The sequence below is a fragment of the Tachyglossus aculeatus genome, unplaced genomic scaffold (assembly GCF_015852505.1).
Source record: "Tachyglossus aculeatus isolate mTacAcu1 unplaced genomic scaffold, mTacAcu1.pri scaffold_82_arrow_ctg1, whole genome shotgun sequence".
Lineage (NCBI taxonomy): Eukaryota > Metazoa > Chordata > Mammalia > Monotremata > Tachyglossidae > Tachyglossus > Tachyglossus aculeatus.
The window spans coordinates 209187-214406 of NW_024045094.1; the positions used below are offsets into that span (position 1 = coordinate 209187).

The window sequence follows — 5220 nt, forward strand, 5'->3', positions numbered from 1 at the left end:
TTGATCACGTGATCATCCACCTTTGACTCTTTCTCATACCACTGCTGCCCAGCACAGTTGAATGAACTTTGTCTGATGCTTCAGCTTAGACCTTTCCATTATGGGTAACCCTAGTGAGACAGTGTCTCTCAATGGCATAACTCTAAGTATCATTGGCTTACGCAAACTCTTCTGCCGTGGTAAGGCCCTGGATTCATAGGAAAGATACAGATAGTAGATAGCTATCATTTATTTATTTATTTATTCATCATTCATTCAGTCGTATTCATTGAGCGTTTACTGTGTGCAGAGCACTGTACTAAGCGCTTGGGAAGTACAAGTTGGCAACATGTAGAGACGGTCCCTACCCAACAACGGGCTCACAGTCTAGAATTATTTATATTAATATCTGTCTCCCCCTCTAGACTGTAAGCTCCTGTTAGGCAGGAAATTTGTTCATTGTTGCATTGCACTTTCCCAAGGGCTTTGTATAGTGCTGGCTTAGTGGAAAGAGCACTGGCTTGGGAGTCACAGGTCGTGGGTTCTAATCCCAGCTCCTCCACTGAATAGCTGTGTGACTACGGGCAAGTCACTTAACTTCTCTGCACCTCAGTTACCTCATCTGTAAAATGGAAATTAAAACTGTGAGCCCAACATGGGACAACCTGATTACCTTGTATCTGCCCCAGCGCTTAGAACAGTGCTGGTGGTGGAAATCTAGATATTAGGCCGACCTTGTCCACTTCTGTAATAGTAATAATTATGGTACTTGTCAAGATCTTACTACATGCCAAGCACTGTCCTAAACTCTGGGGTAGAAACAAGTTAATCAGTTTGGACACAGTCCCTATCCCACAGGGCGTTCACCCTCTTAATCCCCATTTTATAGACGAGATAACTGAGGCCCAGAGATCTTAAACGACTTGCCCCAAATCACAGAACAGACATATGGTGGGGCCAGGATTAGAACCCAAGTCATCTTTGACTGTCAAGCCCATGCTCTAGCCACTTAGCCATGCTGCTTCTAATTTATCCTTATCAATCAATCAATCAATCAATCGTGTTTATTGAGCGCTTACTGTGTGCAGAGCACTGTACTAAGCGCTTGGGAAGTACAAGTTGACAACATATAGAGACAGTCTCTACCCAACAGTGGGCTCACAGTCTAGAAAGGGGAGACAGAGAACAAAACCAAACATATTAACAAAATAGAATAGATATGTACAAGTAAAATGAATAAATAAATAGAGTAATAAATATGTACAAACATATATATATATATATATGTAGGTGCTGTGGGGAAGGGAAGGAGGTAAGACGGGGGATGGAGAGGGGGACGAGGGGGAGAGGAAAGAGGGGGCTCAGTCTGGGAAGGCCTCATGGAGGAGGTGAGCTCTCAGTAGGGTCTTGAGCTCTTAGTAGGGCCTTGTGTGGTTTAACTCTGCCCTCTCCTCTGACCTGCCAAATTGTTTTTCCATCCTTATTGACATCCATGGCCATTTCCCTTGCCAGTTGTTCCAGACATATAACTCCCTCCTCAAACCCCCTGTCCCCCTCTCTCCTCCACCCCTTACCCTTAACGACCTGGCTACCTACTTTATTGAGAAAATTGAAGCTGTCAGGGGTGATCTCGCTAAAATCTCCCCTGCCACTCCCCAGTGCCTCCCCACTCCCACCCCCTCTTCAATTCTACTGTCTTTCCTATCTGTTTGGCTGTTCATTCTCAGTCTCTTTCATGGGCTCCTCATCTGCCTCACATCCCCTAGCTGTGGATAACCCTCAGGTTTCAGTTCTGGGTCCTCTTCTATTCTGCATCGACACATACTCCCTTGGAGATCTCATTTGCTCACATGGATACAACTACCTCCTCTCTGCAGATGATTCCCAGTTCTATATCTCCAACCCTAATCTCTCTCCTTCTCTGTAGCCTCACACTTCCTTCTGCCTTCAAGACACATCTACTTGGATATCTTCCCAACCCCTCAAGCTTAACACATCCTCCCACCCAAACCTTGTCCTTTCCCTGACTTTCCCATCACTGTAGTTGGCACCACCATTCTTCCTGTTTCATAATCCAACAATCTTGGCATTATGCTCGGCTCCTCTTTGTCATTCAACACACACATTCAGTCCATTACTAAATCCTGTCAGTTTGACCTTCACAAGATCACTAAAATCCACATTTTCCACTCCAACCAAACTGCTACTACATTAGTCCAATCACTCAACCTATCCTGCCTTAATTACTACAGCAGTCTCCTTGCCTCCTGTTTTTCCCCACTCTGATCCATGGATCACTATGCTGCCCCGATCTTTTTTCTACAAAAATGTCCAGTCCATGTTTCCCCACACCTCAAGAACTTCCAGTGACTGCCAACCCACCTCTGCATCAAACAGAAACACCTTTCAATTAGCTTTAAAACATTCAATTACCTTCTCTGCTACAATCTCACCTTGCTATTCTCCTAATAGAACCCAGCCAGCAGACTTCACTCCTCTAATGCTAACCTTCTCACTGTACCTCGATCTCATCTATCTCACCTCTGACTTTTTCTCTATATCCTGTCTCTGGCTTGGAATTCCCTTCCTCTTTGTATCTGACAGAAAATTACTCTCCCTAGATTCAAAGCTTTATTGAAGGCACATCGCCTCCAAGAGGTTTTCCCTGACTAAGGCCTCCTTTCCTCTTCTCCCACTCAGTTCTGCACCACCCTGGCTCTCCCTTTAATCATCCCCCCTCCCAGCCCTAAAACATTTTTGTACATATCTGTAATTTATTTATTTACAGTAATGTCTGTCTGCCCTTCTAGACTGTAAACGTTGTGGGCAGGAAATGTGCAATTATTATATTGTACTCTCTCAAGCACTTGGTATAGTGCTCTCCCCACAGTATCTGCTCAACCAATATAGTTGACCAACTGACCGTCTGACTACAGTGATCATGGCCTGGGACCCTGGTTCCTATCCTCCACAAGCCATCCTCCAGGATACCACTGACCCAGCAACGATACCACTTTGCGTAGGAGCAGAACAGGAGGTGTGTATATGTGGCAGGACCACAGGGGGTATCTCCCTCACTCCAGGTGGCCACATCTGAGATGAAGACAACATAGAACAGAAAAGGCTAAGGTCCTGTTCCTCCTGACTGTTTCCAAATGTCTCTCTCACTCCATCTCCCTTCCTTCCCTCAATCTTCCTCCCCTTCCCTTCATCCATTGCTTATTCCTGCCCTCGATGGTGTCATTGCATCACAGAATCAGATGTCCCAATACACTTTCCCTCTCTTCATAGTGAGATAATCACCCATCTCAGACCTGTACCCTCGAATCAGAGCACAGGGCAGAGAGGGGAGACCCTGTCAGGGGCATCCTCAGAGAAAGGGTCTTGCAGGAGGTGAAATATCTTTTCTATAGAACTAAACCCTCAATCGTGGCCAGGGGCAGGGTTGGACTTGGGGACTGAAGATGTCCAGTTTGCTCTCTCAAATCTAACACCACTGTCCAGTACCTGTGGTTTCTGTTTCTCCATTCACACCCCCGAAGTCACAGAGCATATACAGAGCCAACAATAAGCTCCAGGAAGATGTCCCAACTCCTGGAGAGGAGGAACTGAAGGTGTCCACTAGCAGGGAGAGCTGTGCCCTGCAACATGGGATCAGATAACAGCTCCATGGTCCGTAGTGGATCATCAGGAGAGAAGCTGGAGGACATCAGAGCCCGAGATGGATGGCCCAGAGGAAAATCATCCCACTACTCTTTCTAAGCCTGGAGATAATCAAGCATTGGTGTTTATTGGTATTATTGTGTGTTTATTGTGGGAAAAGTACTGTACTCAGTGCTTTGGAGAGTGCAGTAACAATAGAGTTGGTAGACAAGGTCACTACCCCAAAGGAGCTAACAGTTCCGAAGGGGAGACAGAGAGCTAAATGAATTATGATAGAAGTGTAAGGATATGTAACATAGGTGTTGTGGGCTTGTGAGAGGGATTTCTAGACTGTGAGCCCGTTGTTGGGTAGGGACCGTCTGTATATGTTGCCTATTCGTACTTCCCAAGAGCTTAGTACTGTGTTCTGCACACAGTAAGTGCTCAATAAATATGATTGAATGAATTAATAGCAAGTGCTAAAGAGGTGCCAATTTAAGTGCACAGGCGATGTAGAATGGAGCAAGGGATGGGAAGGCTTTGTCTGGGAAGATTCCTTGGAGACGATATGGTTTGACTGTAGTTTTGAAGGTGGGGAGAGTTTTTCTCTTCCTTTCTATCTTACTCTCACAGTCTCTTCACCCCCATTCTTAGATCTAATCTACTACCGGTGTATCACTACAGGAGGCTGCTGTCGTATTTATTGAAATTTTAATACAATGGATGCTACTGATCTCTGATTTGGAATCGTGATTCTGATGCAGTTCAGCCTTGGGCTCTCAGTCAACATCTTCCTCCTCCTGTTTTATATTCTTGTGGTCTCCACCAGGCACAAGCCTAGTTCCACTGAACTAATTGTCGCCCACCTGACCTTGGCCAACTCCATCCTCCTCTTCACCGTTGGAATCCCTGAAACAATGTCAGCCTGGGGGATAAGAAATATCCTGGATGATGTTGGTTGTAAAATCATCATGTACCTTTACCGAGTGGTCTGGGGCCTTGCCATCTGCACTGCCTGCTTCTTGAGCATCTTCCAGGCCATTACCATCAGCCCTGGCACTCCCTGGTGGGCAGAAATCAAAGCAAAATTACCAAACTGCATCCTCCTTTCCTGCCTCATCTCCTGGGCCCTCAATAAGCTGATAGAATTGGATATGCCAATACACACGATAAGACCCCAGTCCAATAGCAGTTTTCAAATCATGTTGGATATCAAATATTGCTCAGAAATTGGTATCAATGAAGAAACCACCCTAGTAGCTACAGTGGTTCTTTCTCTGCAAGGCCTCTTCTTTGTGGGGTTCATGAGCACAACCAGCTGTTACATGGTGTTTGTCCTGCACAGACACCACCAGCAGGTCCACCACCTCCATAGGTCCGGCTGCTTCCCCATGGTGATGCCCGAGGTCTGAGCAGCCAAGACAGTGGTTGCCCTGGGCACCCTCTGCGTCCTCCTCTATGGGCGACAGACCATCATGCTGAGTGTTCTAGTAAACATTAAAGAAAACTCTCCTTTGCTAGTGAAGAACCATCTGGTACTTTGAGTCCATTCCTGATAATTCATGGAGACAGGAGAATAAGGACATTCTGGAAAGGGGA

General features: G+C 45.9%; 1 pseudogene; it reads left to right on the forward strand.

Moving 5' to 3' along the window:
- Positions 1-4340: 4340 nt before the first annotated feature.
- LOC119924105 lies at positions 4341-5212 on the forward strand (annotated as a pseudogene).
- The last annotated feature ends 8 nt before the right edge of the window (positions 5213-5220 follow it).